Consider the following 16,644-nt stretch of genomic DNA (forward strand, 5'->3'; position numbering starts at 1 on the left):
TTATTTACAGGATCCTCATTTATTTTTTAATATCTTTGAGATTTGTAGTAATGATTTTTATTTTTTCACTCATAATATTAATAACTGTCTTCTCTTTATCATTCTCTTTTTTAATTCTTCATCAGTCTCTAGAGGGAATCATCAATTGAATAACCCTTTTCAAAGAAACTTTTGGCTTTGTTGATTTTTCTCTATTGTGTGTTCATTTTCTCTTTTATTAATTTCTCCTCTTTAATATTTTATTTTTCAAGTTATTTTATGAAATGCTTACACATTTAGAATTGTTACCTCTTCCTGATAGTTTGACACACTTGCTATTATTAAATATCTCTCTTTATCTCTGTTTCTTGTCTGAAAGCCACACTGGGAGAATCTCATCTACCTTTAGACTTGATTCAGTTGATTGGATGCTATACTTAAAAACCCAAATCCGATGCTGTGTTTGCTGTAATTTTATTAATGACCTTTAGGTAACCTCAGTGTCTAGCTGAGCATGGTCCATTTGGGTTTTTAGTTGTTTGATTTTTGTTTGAGACCAAGTCTCGCTCTGTCACCAGGCTGAAGTGCAATGGCGCGATCTCGGCTCACTGCAACCTCCACCTCCTGGGTTCAAATGATTCTCCTGCCTCAGCTTTCCGAGTAGCTGGGACCACAGGCATGTGCCACTACACACAGCTAATTTTTGTATTTTTAGTAAAGATGGGATTTCACCATGTTGGCCAGGCCGGTCTTGATCTCCTGACCTCGTGATCTGCCCGCCTCAGCCTCCCAAAGTGCTGGGATTACAGGCATGAGCCCTTGAGTTGGGCTTATTCTATCATGCTTAGGAATGCTCTTTTTATCATTAAGTAATAATACAGTTATCTCTAGTAATGTTTGTTTTAAAATTAATTTTTCTTGTTAGATCAAACTTGTGACTCATGTTATTCAAATACACATCTTTTCTAATTTTAGTCTATCTCAACTCTTGATTTCTTTTATAGCATAGCTTTTGCATGCTTTAATTTTATCTCCTTCTTTGCAATTTTTGTAATTGTATCGTTTTCTTTCTCTTGACTATTATCCATTGGCTAGTACTATGCGGTAAAGACATTTACTGCTCACGGAATAGCCGTGTGCTCCACATTTTCCAACTTCCATATAGTAGGGAACCATATGACTAGATATGTCCTATAGGCTGTTAGTGGAAGTAGTATAAGCTACTTCCAGGATGACATATCAAGAGCAGGCATGAAATGCCCACGTATCACTTCTCTTGCTATTGGCACCAAATAGCCTATGTGATTCAGGCAGTACAGGTACAAAACGGTGAAGCCTCTATGAGCCTGGGTCAGTTGCCAATTCATGTTGGACATGTAACTTGAATTAAAATAAGCTATTATGTGTTGAGTTGCTCAATTTTTAGAGTTGTTTCAAACTGTCTTCTTCCCACTAAAACATATTACCGGAAAAATTCTAAATTACCATTTTTTCAGCCTTACTGGAAACTATTTTGGTGCTCTTCATTAAATGCAAATCTAACTTTTGGCTTGAGATACATAATTGTTATCATATTAAGAAAAAGATCCTTCTAGTTTTAATTTTTGTGTGCCTCAGGACCATTTAAGTAGCTTGTAATTATTCATTCTTTGAAAATGAGAAAGATTTATCTGTGAAACTATCTTGTATTGATAGGTTTCTTAAATTGGATTGTTCCTTGGAAACTGTTTAAAATTCTACTATGATAATTTATCTGTTTAAATTTTCTATCTTATTCCAGGACAATTCTCTTTACTGTTCCTTGGCATTGAAAAAAAATAGCTCTTTAATTACCAGCTCTGTTTTTTTGTTTTCTAATACATACATTTCTGCTTTTCTTAGGCATGTTTTTGCTTATCTAAATTTTTAAATTAAATGTTTATGTATTTTCCATTTTTTCTACTTAGAAATTTAAATGTTCAAGGCTATGAATTTTCTTCAGTGCTTTAATCATGTTCTATAGGTTCTGATATATTCTTTTCATTACAATATGTTGCATATAGTTTATTATTTCAGTTCTGATTTCTTCTTTAATGCAGGAATTTTTAAAATATTAAAAAATATCTTGATGGTAGATTTTTCTTTTTCTGATTTTGCTATTAATAGTGACATTTTACTGTGCATTGCATTTTAATACAACAATGTGATATATGTAGTTTCTGGAATTTACTACTTTCTGGAATTTATTGAGATTTTCTTTGTGAGCTACTATGGTCTTTTTCCCCCTCTTTTTTAATAAGTATTCTATGGACCTTTAAAAAGAAAAGGAGATATATTCTTTATCTTCAGGATAGGGTGTTTAGCCAATTATTGAATATTAAATAAATCTTCTGTCACCTCATGTAATACTTATTTTTCACTGATGTATAAATTTTTTAAGTACAGGATCTGATGTACAGAAATTGATTCTCAAAATTTGTTGCACATTGTACTCTCTATAATTATAGAGTCATTTTCTGGGTCTGATTTAATACTTTATTATTTTAGCCAAATTAAACTTGTTTGATATTAATGTGATGATTCTTGTTCTTATTTGTTTGCTTGCGGTATGCTTTGTCTTCATTTTATCACCTCTTAGGCTACTTTGTTTTAGAATTATTTCTTGCATACAATATATGCTTGGGTTTTGTTTTTACATTACAAATCAATTTCTTTGATACAATTATCACATTTCCATATTCATAAGACAAAGGTGGTTGGTCTTAACTCTGTTATCTAATTCATGTTATCAAACTTATTCTTTTAAATGTTTTATTTTCTTTCATTCCTTTGTTTGTATTTTTAAAAAGGGTATAGCATTGCTCATGTTTTGAAAGAATTACAGTTTGTTCTTAATCTCCTAACTCTAGTATTCTTATAGCTATCTTTCTTGATTTGACAGTATCTACTTATTTCCTATTAAAAAAGAAAGGAATCGGCCTGCTATTACTTTGTTCCATGTTTTCATATGTTCTACCTCCTGATTTTTATTTTTAATAATATAATTTCTGTATTTTCAGGGTTTGTAACATTTACACTGTGTTCTATAATCATAATACTCATAACTGCCTAAATTTAGTGTTATATTTAATTGAATTAAATACTCATCATAGGTTTTAAGTCATGTTTTGTCTTAAGGTGGCACTGTCATGGAGTTCTTGCATGTTAGAAAGTATGACTTTGCTTTATTCCTCAAATATAGCTGGATTTAAAATTGTTGGGTTAATCTTTCTTCTCCTGAGGGTCTTTAAACATTAGACTATTGCCTTCTAGTTTTGAATGCAGCTATGAGTTTAAAGACAGCTTTTTCCCCTTCCCACATAACTTGACTTTTTCCTGGCTGCCCACCAAATTCTTCAATTTTTTTTTTTTTGAGACAGAGTCCATCTCTGTCACCCAGGCTGGAGGACGGTGGTACCATCTCAGCTCACTGCAACTTCTACCTCCCAGGTTCAAGTGATTTTCCTGCCTCAGCCTCCCAAGTAGCTGGGATTGCAGGTGTGTGCCACCACACCCAGCTAATTTTGTATTTTTAGTAGAGACAGGGTTTCACCATGTTGGCCAGGCTGGTCTCAAGCTCCTGACCTTAGGTGATCTGTCCACATTTTGGCCTCCCAAAGGGAACCAAACTGTTTTTTAAAAATCTCTGAAGTATAGTAACTTTATTCAGATATGTCATGTTGCTAAGTCTGTATCAGTTTTCTGGATGCTTTCTTGTGTTATCTCTTTAAATATTTTTCATTTGCATTTATTCTATTGGCTTCTTTCAAGAGACCACTTAAGGGAATACTGAATCTGTTTTATCTGTCATTCATATCAATTATTTTCTCTTTAATAATTTAAACCTTTGTTCTTTCCTATTTTATTTTGTTTAGTTTTATCAAATCCATCTTTCATTACTATATTTTCAGCAGATTTTATTCTTTTTCTGTTTTCTGATTTTATTATGGTCGATTTTCCTCTTCTGTTTTTTGAGCTTTATTAATTTACTCTCAATAGTCTTCCGTTTCTGCTACATTTTTTCAAGCCCAAAGTGTCGTTATATGAAAAGGAGACTTTATTTTTAAAATTTCTCTGATGTCATGGAGAAGAGGTTATCTGATTTTTTCTGGGTGGCTGGGTAGCGTTGTGCTTCTTCTGTCTACACTCTCTGCCTGCCCATGCTTTTTCATTCTGTCTGCATGCCCGAATCCCATGCTAGTGACAGTCTGACTATGGCTCATCTCTCAACAAGGGTCACACTTTCCCAGCTCTCTATTGACTGAAGAGGAGTGTGTGGGACAACTGGGGTGTGAGCTGAGACAGCAGACAGTTCAGACATAGGTATTTTGCTTCAGAACATTTCCTCACCATCTCTGCCATGTTTTCTTTCTTGAGAATCAAGAGGTGGGCTTCCTGGCTTAACATGACGTCCTGTATTTCACAGATTTTTCCATGTGGTGATTTAGCATGTACTTCTCTTCAGCGAATAATGTTCACATCTGCAGAGCCAGTATTGTGTACCATCTCTCTTCATGCCTGCAAAGTGCTTCATTCAGCCTGGATCTTCCTGCTTTTCTGAGGGGTTCAGTGGGACTTGAGGATGCTCCTACAGTCTCCATACACCCACACCTTGTCTTCTGAGTATGGGCTTACTGGTTTGGAGTTTTAGAGCTTTGCCCCCTACTTTTGGAAAACTTGGAGCTTTTCCTGTGCACGTGTATTGGAGCCTGTGTTTCCCATCACCTCATTTCTTCCCTTGTTTGGATTTGAATTTCCATTTCACTGTAATTAGAAGCTGCTCTCCAGAGTTCATAAATTGAGGATGTAACTCTTCAAAAGTTTCACTGAAGATAGAGTTTCTTTTTTTTCTTTTACTTTTTTTTTTTTTTTGGTTATTTGTGGTTGGTTTCAGAAAGTAAAATGTGGTAGATATGCCTTTTTCTCAACGGAAGGAGATCCTTATCCTTATTTCAATAATAGTAACCATACATTAGATGATTACTGTAACACGGCATCTCACCAGGTACTTCGTAAATATGATCTTATTTAACCTTTGAATCAATGGAAAAATACAGGCAATATTCTTTTAGTCAGGTATTTTTATCCTTATTTTATAGATGAGAAAAACTGAAGCTCAAGGAAATTATATACTTTACTTTCAAGCACCTTGTAAGCTAAAAGACACAGTTAGTGGTATGAGCCTAAAAAATTCAATAAAGAGATTCAACAGTCACAGGCATCTAAACAGGAATCTAGATGCAAGGGCTTCCTACAGCCAGCTGTAGCAGCAGCAGGGGCCATGGTTTAATGGTTACCTCTCAAGAGTACTTACTAAGAGCCTATTCTTGTGACAGGAAGTGGAAACTTAGTGTTCTGAAGTTTATAAATAAACACTGTGCTATTTACAGCACAGAAAGACCAAAACTAAAGGTTCTTGGAGGGCATATTTAAACAGGCAGTGGGGAATTAACCACAGTAATCTCATGATCACAGAGTGGGCTTGGAGTAGCTCCCTGGCTCTGTCAGTCAGTTTGGAGAGTGGGCAGAGCCTCTCAGGAGCTCCAGGAGAGACATGGAGAATTTTGTATGCTGTCAAGCAAGATGCTATGGCCACAGTAATTAGGAGAAAAATGTCCTATGGTAAATGGGGAGAGAGCTGATACAGGTGAAGAGAAAGTGTTGGCAGTGAAAACAAATCTGGGCAAAACGAAGATTTAACTTCTTAAATGTTAATATTAGAATTTCCCGAGGGAAAGTCTTACGGGCAATGCTGTGTCACAATGGAGAGGTGAAGGAGCATAGGCCCTGTTACCAGAAAAACTCAGGGCTCTGCCACTCACCAGCTGGGTGACCCTGAGCAAACTATTAAACTTGAGCTAAAGTTTCTTCATCCTTAAAATGCAGACCTCAATGCCTTTCTCATTAGGCTGGTGTAAAAAAATCACAGGACAAGCCGGGCCCAGTGGCTCATGCCTGTAATCCCAGCACTTTGGGAGGCCGAGGCGGGTGGATCATGAGGTCAAGTGATCGAGACCATCCTGGTCAACATCATGAAACCCCGTCTCTACTAAAAATACAAAAAAATTAGCTGGGCATGGTGGCGCGTGCCTGTAATCCCAGCTACTCAGGAGACTGAGGCAGGAGAATTGCCTGAACCCAGGAGGCGGAGGTTGCAGTGAGCCGAGATCGCGCCATTGCACTCCAGCCTGGGTAACAAGAGCGAAACTCCGTCTCAAAAAAAAAAAAAAAAATCACAGGACATAATTCAATATATTCAAAACCCCAATCTGTGTGACACCAAAATCTGTTGCTTTTTTAAAGTTCTATTCACTTTCTACACTTCGGCCTTTCTACCAGTTATCTTTACTTGTGGTAATGGATGCTTAGTAAAAATCTCTGGGTGACTGCCTATAGATTTAACAGCTGTATTGAGGTACAATATTTAATGATAGTATTCACTTGTTTTATCATCATAACCTAATTTTAGAACATTTTCACTACCCCAGAAAGAAATCTGTCATCCATTTGCAGTCACTCTCAATTCCCATTCACAACCCCAGGCAACTGATTGATTACCAGTTGACTTTCTTTCTCTGTGGAGTTGCCTATTCTGAACACAGAAATGAATTCATATAATTTGTGCCCTTTTGCATCTGTCTTTTTTCACTGATTATAGCGTTTCTGAGGCTCATCCATGTAATAGCATACATCATTACTTTGTGAATTTGTATTTTGCAGTTTAAATCTTCTAGAGCAGTATAATAAGGTTTATTAAGAATCTACTGGAGGCCAGGCACAGTGGCTCATGCCTGTAATCCCAGCACTTTGGGAGGTATAGGCAGGAGGATCGCTTGAGTCCAGGAATTTGAAACCAGCCTGGGCAGCATAGTGAAACCTTGTCTCCACAGAAAATAGAAAAAGTAGCCAGGCATGGTGGTGCATGCCTATAGTCCCAACTAATTGGGAGGCTGTGACAGGAGAACCTCTTGGGCTTGGGACGTTGAGGCTGCAGTGGGCTGACATTGTACCACTGTACTCCAGCCTGAGCAACAGAGGGAAATCTTATCTCAAAAAAGGAAGAAAAAAAAATCTACTGTAATATTTTGCAGTTTTTCTTAGGGTACTGCCTGTACCAACCTGAGTGTGATAAATAAGAGCAACAGCTAGAGATAATGAGGAAAGATGTCTCGATGTCCGCCATAAGCAGCAGCTCAGACTTCCTGGGCAAGCCACCCATGCTTTTGGGTTACTTTGCATTCTTGCTACTAATTTTGCAACTACATTCAAAAGGAATATTTGATTTGATTAAATTTGCCCCTTGACCTTTGACCCTGAATGCTGGCCACCCTCTTTTTGTGTCCTGCGGCTTTGCTTACTTGCATAGGGTTCTAGGAACAAAAGCTCTTCAGCCTTCAAACTCTGTTAGTTCTCCAATACATGCCCATTTCTCCACCTAAATCAGCTCCTGGATATCTCCTGTTATTTTGTTTTTATTGATTTTTTTCTTCCGTATTAATTTAGCTATCTGCTTATGTTTAGGAAAACAGTAGTTGAAACTGGGACCTATCATTAGGTTTGTTAAGCAGATCTCCTCCCGTCTTAGGATACATGCTGGGCCTGCCAAGGTGATTCTCATCTGAAGTCTCTGCATTAAGGCTTTTCTCTTCTTTGTGGTCCTTCTCCCACTCAGCCGTCTCAATTCAGTATTGGCCTTGCTTATTCAGACTCTGATCCTTGGCAAGGGAGAAAGCTTGTTGTATGGAAAGAAAATAGGTATTGGTCGGGGAGGGCATGTTAGCCCATGTCTGTAATCCTAGCACTTTGGGAGGCCGAGGTGGGCAGATTGCTTAAGCCCAGGAGTTCAAGACCAGTCTGGGCAAAATGGCAAAACCCCATCCCCACAAAAGATTTAAAAAATAAACAATTAGCCAAGTGTGGTGATGTGTGCCTGTAGTTCCAGCTACTTGGGAGACTGAGCTGAGAGGATCACTTGAGCCCGAGAGGTGGAAGTTGCAGTGAGCCAGGATTGCACCACTGCAGTCCAGCCTGGGTGACAGAATGAGAACCTGTCTCAGAAATAAATAAATAATAAATAAGAGCATAGATTTTTGAATCAGACAGACATAAAACTGAATCTTAGCTCTATCACCATCTGGGTGACTGTGGGAAAATTTTTGCAAGATTTTGATCCCAGTTTTTTCATCTATAAAGCAAGTAGTTATACTTGCCTTCTAGTTGTTGTCAGGATTAAGTGGAATGTTTGTAAAGCGTGTATTACAAGCACATAGCAGAAGCTGCGTAAATGGCAGTTAGAAAGTTTATCAGCCCACCACCCTGAACTCTGGCCTCAGCTCTTCTTTCCATTCACACAATTACTATTTCATCAAGGCGTTCTTAGTCCAGGGCTTTCAGACTTAGTAGCCCCCTAAGCCCAGCACAGTCATGGTCAGAAATTCCAATGACAGGTTGAAATAGTTACAAGGAATTTATTAAAAGAGAGTAAGAACTTGTTTGGGGCCTGTTTGATTCTAGAAGATCAGTTCTCCGTTAAAGAGCCCTCCTACCAGTCTCTTGTGACTTGATGAAAATATCTGCCTACAGCTGGCTTCCTGGGAAATGATCAGTGTGGTCACACAGGGCCCAGCACCCAGAAGGGCCCTGAGCTTGGTTTAATGCTTTGTTGTTGCCGTGTTGAAACTTGTAATAATTCTATCTTTGAACTTGTGTTTGGTACGTAAAGTCTAATGGGACAAAAGTCTGTGCATGAGCTGAGAAGTTACAATAGACATGTCTACATTTTCAGTATCACGTGATCACGGAATTCCAAGTGCATCCACAATGAGTGGGACTTCAGTGAGACTCAAAGCAAGTACAAAGTGAGTGTATTATATCGATGACTGACAGCTCCAAGAAGCCATCACTTTCCATTTGATGCAGATCTTGCTTCTCATATAGGAAGAAGGCAGTGGTGTTCTAAGAAACATGAACAGCTAAGGAATTCTGTCATATTTCTCTTATGTTACGTCCCTATATTAGCTAACCACTTTTGTTGAAAATAACAGAAGGAAAGGGAAAGATACAGCAAACTGGAGTTGTTTTACCTTTCACTACTTCCATTCTCATCAATAAACTAAAGGTAGAAAGTGTTGGTAGAATGTGCACATATCAAGAAATAAAAGAAATTGCATTTAAAAACAATTTTGTAGCATTTCCACTGTTCTGATAAGAACAAAATGCATGCATGTATGTATAAGCAATGAAGTATGAATTGTCTAATTTTAATAATCCTGCATATTTAAATGCTTTTATAGGGCAACTTATAAAGATAAACAATAAAATCCACACTGATAATTTATGATGTCATTTTTTTCTTCTTTTAGAATGACATTAAATAGCAAATAAAAAGCATCATGACAAGTCAAGGGAGAGACCATGGAATAAAGGAAAAAGTACCTTTAATGGCACCTTTTTTCTTGCTTTTTGAACAAAGGCCTTGCATTTTCTTTTTGCGCGGAGTCTCGCAAATCATGTAGCCAGTTTTGCATCTAACTGTTCTCTTTTCTGCAGTCCCTGGGTAATAACTGCCGGGGGAGAACTTTGGCTTTTTTAAAAGGTTGTAGAATAGATGTGTTCTCAGAGAAGGAAGGCCCTATACATATGAACTGTCTTCCTTTTGTAATGAAACCCCTCATTATTAAACCAGAAAATAGAAGCCAACTGGTTTGAGGCTTTCCCCTTGTCCCCTCAGCTTATGTAAATGTTTGAGGTGTTACTTTTCCATGCATCTGGGAAGTCCGATGACCCAACACACTTTTGCATAAACATAAATGATATATTTATCTTGAGGTTCCTCTTTCTGCAAGTCTAGAACTAACATTTGGGTGGGGGCTGTTTTTAAATCTTATCTTAAGTTCATGCCAGCTTTGGAGATTTCATTAAACATGACAAGCGAGAATCGGATGGAGCTGTTGTGTACTGAAGGCTGATGGTGTGCACAGGGGAATCACGGAATATATGGCACAGGTCACAGAGATTATATAGGTAAACTTTCTACCTTGACTCAAGAACAAAGGCAAGAAATTATCAAAGGCAGTTTTTTGTTTTTAATTCAGACACAAGGTGATATTCTGGGAGAAAGAAGGCCAATATGAATCTCAAAGTTTCTGGAAATTGTTTTGGGAACAGATTTAGAAAATTAAATTCTGCTGCATAAAATGCAACATTAATAGAAAAAGAATGAAACCTCGGTATGGCCAAGGAGCTTTTAGATTATGCTATAGTCTCTTTCCATTTATGGCACATCATTCCCCTTGGTTCCACTAAGCCAAATTCCTGGGAATCAACCTAGAAGGTCTCCTTCCCTCCCAATCAATCACTACTTTTACCAAGTTTCCTATAAAACAAGTTTTGCACCCCTCTTCTCTAGCGCATCTGTGACTCTGGCCCTCTTTACCTAATCTAGATGATAGTCACAGCAACCAACCACTCTCCTAGTCTCTCCTACCTTAAAGTTATCTTTTACACAACCACCAGGAGGATCTATCTGAAAACACAAACCTGACATGTTGCTTGATCGAACACTTCACTGGCTTTCAGCTGTTACAAGATAAAGCCCCTGATTATGGCACCAAGGCCTACTAGGGTCTCACCCTCCCTGGACTGACATGATTTTCCAGTAAAGAGAATTTTATTCTGCAAATATACTAAACTGCTTGTAATTTCTTGAACACACATTATTGTCTTATGCCTCCGCATATTTTCTGTTTCAGTCTAAAGCCATTTCTTCATTCCCCTGCCCATCCTCTCTGTGTCTAGTCTTCCAACTCCATCTCCTTTTGCTCTTCTTCCTGTTCCCGCTTCCCTTCTCATACTTCCTCCTCTTCCTGAGTGCTAACATTTACTAAATGCTTACTACCTTCCAGATGCTGTGCTTAAGATTTCACACATTTAATCCTCATAGATTGAAGTTTATTATATTTTACTGTTATTCCCACTATTCAGAGATTGAAAATAGGTTAGAGAGTGTGAGTGACTTAACTAAGGTTACATAGCTACTAATTCTTTTTTTTTTTTTTTTGTGACAGAGTCTTGCTCTGTTGCCCAGGTTGGAGTACAATGGTGTGATCTCAACTCCTGGGTTCAAGTGATTCTCCCGCCTCAGCCTCCTGAGTAGCTAGGATTATAGGTGCCCATCACCACACCCAGCTAATTTTTGTATTTTTAGTACAGACAGGGTTTCGTCATGTTAGCTGGGCTGGTCTCAAACTCCTGACCTCAGGTAATCTACCCACCTCTGCCTCCCAAGGTGCTGGGATTACAGCCGTGAGCCACCACGCCCGGCCCATAGCTACTGATTCTTACCTGAATTTGAACTCAGCTTTTCATGACTCCACATGTCACTGTCTTAATGTCTGTGTGCTATCTCCTCCAGTAAAATTTCCCTGAATGTTTCCCTTTGCTGAGTATGGTAGTCACTTTCCAGGATGATAACCAGATCTATATCCTCTGCTTCTTGGGCCATAGCTAGACTATTTTTCCCACCCCTTGAGATAGGCAAGGAACTGTGACTGAATTCTGGTAGATGAAAGGTGGGAAATATGAAAGCATGCCACTTTCAGGAATGGCCCCTAGAGCCTCCTGGATCATTTGCCACACACTCTCTCCTTTTGCAGAGAATTTGGAAGCCCTGAAGATGGTGGTACCATGAAATGTGAGGAGCCTGGGATCCTGAATGACCATGTGGAGCAGAGCCTTGCCCTTTACCCTGGGAGCAAGTGATGGGATGTTTTGTTTTGGAGAGCTCCTAAGATTTCTAGGATCATGTGTTACAACTGCTAGTGTTATCTTCCCTAGCACATAGGCTTAGTGCTTATTAGTTCTAATGTTACCTTCATATTATATGGAAATTATCTCTTTATGCATCTATCTCTTCCAGTACATTACTGGGGAAATTTCACAAAGAGAGACACTTTTACCCCTAACCTGTATGTTAGTCAAGAGAGAGACACTTTTTCTGATCAAACTTTGCATTTGGTATACCAAGTGCTCAATAAATGTTAGTTGACCTAGAAACGTATTAGTAGTAAATACTAATACTAATAATTAACATATATTGAGTGCTCATATGAGAAAGGCACATTATCAGGCACTTACACTTATTGCTTTATATAATCCTTAGGACTCATGAGTGTTACTTAAGTGCTCACCATATATTGGTTTCTCTAAGATACAGTGGGCATACCTTAGTGAACAAAACAGATAAAAGTCCCTGCCTTCCAAATGGGATCTAATTAAACTTCAGAACTTCTGTACAGCAAAAGAAACAATCATTAGAGTGAACCAGCAACCAACAGAATTGGAAAAAATTTTTGCAATCTACCCAGCTGACAAAGGGCTAATATCCAGAATCTACAAAGAACTAAAACAGATTTACAAGAAAAAAACCCATTCAAAAGTGGGTGAAGGTTATGAACAGACACTTCTCAAAAGAAGACATATATGAAACCAACAAACGTGAAAAAATGCTCATCATCACTGGTCATTAGATAAATGCAAATGAGGTATCATCTCATGCCAGTTAGAATGGCGATCATTAAAACATCTGGGGACAACAGATGCTGGAGAGGATGTGGAGAAATAGGAACACTTTTGCACTGTTGGTGGGAGTGTAAATTAGTTTAACCATTGTGGAAGACAGTGTGACAATTCCTCAATGATCTAGAAATAGAAATTCCACTTGATCCAGCAATCCCATTACTGAGTATATATCCAAAAGATTATAAATCATTCTGTTATAAAGACACATGCACACGTATGTTCATTGTGGCACTGTGTACTATATAGTAAAGACCTGGAACCAACCCAAATGCCCATCTATGATAGATTGGACAAAGAAAATGTGGCACATATACACCATGGAATACTACGCAGCCCTAAAAAATGATGAGTTTGTGTTCTTTATAGGGACTTGGATGCATCTGGAAACCATCACTCTCAGCAAACTGACACAAGAACAGAAAACCAAACACCGCATGTTCTCACTCATAGGCAGCTGTTGAACAATGAGAACACATGGACTCGGGAAGAGGAGCATCACACACTGGGGTCAGTTGAGGGGGGCTAGAGGAGGGACAGCAGGGAATGGGGAGGGTGGGGAGGGATAAAGTGGGGAGAAATGCTGGATATAGATGAAGGGGGAATGGAGGCAGCAAACCACCTGGTTATATATGCACCTATGCACCCTGCATGATCTGCATGTGTACCCCAGAACCTAAAGTACAATAATTTTTTCAAAAGTCCCTGTCTTCATAAAGCATAAATTATACGTGAAACAGTCAGATAAAGAAATGAGAAAAAATTTAGAATATCAGATGGTGACAAGTGCATTGGAGAAACATGAAGTATAGTAGGATGCAGGAGGGTGATAAGGGTTGGGGCATGTTGCTATTCTAAACAGGTGGCAACAGAAGACCTCCTAAAAAAGTTGGCATTTGAACAGGAACTGAAGGCTGTGGCTGCCAGGGGAAGGGTATTACAGCCAGAGAGAACAGAAAGTGCAAAAGTCTGGAAGAAGAAATGTGCTCACAGCAGCTGTACAAGGTAGGTGTTATCTTCGTTTTGCACAGAAGAAAATTAAATCCAGAAAATGTAAGTAACTTGTCTAGGGCTTATACTAATAAGTGGCACATTTTGAACTTGAACTAAAATCTCCTGAATTTAAAAATCTATATTCTATTTCAATACACTCCCTCTGTGCAACTTTTACTAATTACAATAAAAGAATACACACACACACACACACATACACACACACACACACACCCCATTCTAAAAGAAACATGGTGGTAGATACTGAAGAGTAGCTGTTTCCATAGCAATTTAGGCTCTTTCTAGAGTGGCTTCTTGTGACTTCTTGTTCAGTAGGAAGTAGAGAGGTAAAACTAGGGTCTTTGCATGTAGCCTCTTTTCCACTAAACAGACCACCTACAAGACTCAGAGGTGAGCTTGAGTCTAATGAAGTCATGATGGTATGACTCTTCTGGAAACTGAGTGATGCCAGTGGAAATGTTGCTTCTTCTAAGCTATGGCCTTTGGTCAGTCTAACCTTGTAGTACTGAGTGGCAGTTACGCAACTTTTTGACTTGGGGACTTTTGCAGTAGCAGCAGAGGCTCCATGGATCTTGAGTCAGCTGTGGTGACAGCAGCTGCCCTCTTCTCAGGCCAGTTTGGCAGTTCACTTCTGGAAGTTGTCCCTAGGGGCACAGCCTAGAGCCTTACTCTCTAGTCTTTCCACTAATACCCTAAACAAATTCCTTTCTTCGTAAATTAGTTAGGATGGCCTCTGTTTTCTGCCACTGAACCCTGACTGGTATAGCAACTGGCACGAAAATGGGGTGAACATGATTCTCTTTGATGATTTTGAGCAGGCTTCCAGTTTACTTTCAGTTGTATGCGTATGGCCTGCTCACCTGTTTTGTTCCCATGATCCACATTCTTGTCCATTGTAGTTTTGTGAGTACCATTTTCTTATTATTGTAGCCATGCCTTCTTTTGTCTCTGCTACTCTGAGACTCCATCATAATCAGGGAATCTGCTTCTGATGCAATGTCTTCACCTTTGTCCTTGACCTGTTTCTATTATACTTTCCAAAGGTGCTGGTACTTTCATCACTAAAGTATTTTTCAATGCTCTGTGGAAATACCCTTTTAAGAGATATAGGGTACATGTGAATGTAACATGTGTGATGAATCTACCGCAGCAATCCCATCTCTAGAAATCTTTGAATTCTTCCTCTACATTATACCAAGGAATTGTTATGATCTCAACTTTATTTTTCCAAGGCCGTTGTTGCCTACAGATTTTGATCCACCAAGAGAGAAACTAACTAGAATCACTTCCAGCAGCCTGACCTAGTCCATTGAGTTGAGAGTCTCTTCCAAGTGTATCTGCATCAATTTATTTAGCTTCAAATGGAATTATGTTCCTCTATCCTTGGTCTACTATTCTCAGCAAAATATACAGATTTGTGCATTAAAATTAATAATTTAAGGAAATTCTATTAAATCAAATTCTTCCTTTTTTTGGGATTTGTTGTGCAACTGACTGTCTACAACACGTTGGGATAGTAAATTAAATTGTTGCTTCTATACTTTTAAGGAAGAAGCCCAACATTTGATAGGCCTCTGGATCTTGGAAGCAACAGACATCACATTTTGTTGCCTTTTCTGATTTAATAACTGAATAACTCATGAACCTACCATCTTTGAGTGGGCCTCTGAGCAATCAAGGGGCCTTTAGCTTGTCTAGGCTACAGTGCAAGCAGCACTGACCTTGGCTTTTAGGATCCAGCATATCCAAAGAGCCCAGAAGTGTTGTGGCTGATCAGGGTGTTGTGTAAAGGTTACAGTAAGGCTCTACAGGAGGATCACAGTTGAGAACCGTAGGATTTTGGAGCGAAGCTATGTTCTCTTCAAGTAAGTTTTTTTTTTTTTTTTCACTGAACACTTGAACATGGCCCACCAGAGACCTGAGCTATTCCCCATGAACTGAAAGCTGTCTGATCCACTAAGCAAAAATTCATGACATATTGAGGATTATTCCATCATTAAGTGAAAGTGATTTGCAGGACGTCTCACTCCAGAATGGTCTGAAAGCAATGGTAAGCTGAATAAACACTGAATAGCTCATATCCTGCTGCTCTTTCACCTCTCTCTCTGAACCAGCAACTATGACCTGGTGGTGAGTTCCCTATGACCAATTGAAAGAGGAGGAAAAAAACTATCCAGTTTTATATATGCCCTCATATCAGCTAAGGGTGACAATTGCAGCACCACAGCCACATTTGGGAATCCCTGGAGGATTGTGACAAAAATGGGTATTCCCAGTGGTCCACTTTGCCTGGAAGATGAGATGTCCAGAGGTGAGGATCTACTCTGATTCATGAGCAGTGGCTAGTGTTTGGAGCTGTATGGTCAGGAATTTGGAAAGAATAAAACTGGAAGATTCAGGAAGAATCATATTGTTGGATGTCTTTGAATGGATACAGAGTATGAGAATATTTGTGTTTTATGAGAATACTCACCCAAGGCCTTTCTGAGGAAGACAGTAATCAGGAGACTGTGATCACCTGCTCTGGCTGAATGTCAGGCAACCTCTTTCTCCACTTACTCCACCGATTGTTCAAAGGGCTCATGAATGAAGCAGCCTTGGTGGAAGGCGCAGAGGTTATGTAAAGTTTCGGTAACACAGTTTCACTCAGGCCACTCTGACCACTGCTGAGTGCCCAATTGACAGACATAGAGGCCAAATCAGATCCTCAGAGGCCCATGTGCTCTCTGGTAGTAGATTGTTTGCATTGGATCCCGTCCATCAGGGAGAGAGCAATGATTTTCCCCACTGACATAGATGATTCATTCATTTAAAAATATTGATTAAACACCTACTATGTACTAGGCAGAGTTCTGGGTACCTGTGGTATGTCAATGAACAAAGAGAACAAAGGTTGTTGCCCTTAAGAGTAAAAAGTAAATCTGGGTGATGGAGACTGGAGGTACTGAAGATGGGGGGAAGTAGTTTCCAAATTTACATGTGACTCAACCAGGGCAGACCTCAAAGCCTTGGTAGTTATCTGGGAGGAAGAGCATTCTAAGCAGAGAGCTGCCCGTG

At 39.0% G+C, this 16,644-nt stretch overlaps 1 protein-coding gene across 1 annotated transcript in view; it reads right to left on the reverse strand.

Moving 5' to 3' along the window:
• LOC105715414 (Fc receptor-like protein 5) overlaps positions 1-16,333 on the reverse strand; it is a 58,653-nt gene extending 42,320 nt beyond the window's left edge. The window contains exon 1 of the mRNA XM_064370806.1: positions 16,061-16,333. The gene's annotated coding sequence lies outside the window, so the exon portion shown is untranslated. The remainder of the gene's footprint in view (positions 1-16,060) is intronic.
• Between the last annotated feature and the right edge of the window lie 311 nt (positions 16,334-16,644).

This window comes from Aotus nancymaae, unplaced genomic scaffold (genome assembly GCF_030222135.1).
Source record: "Aotus nancymaae isolate 86718 unplaced genomic scaffold, 86718_ANA_hifiasm-v0.15.2.pri h1tg000108l, whole genome shotgun sequence".
NCBI classification, from domain to species: Eukaryota; Metazoa; Chordata; class Mammalia; order Primates; family Aotidae; genus Aotus; species Aotus nancymaae.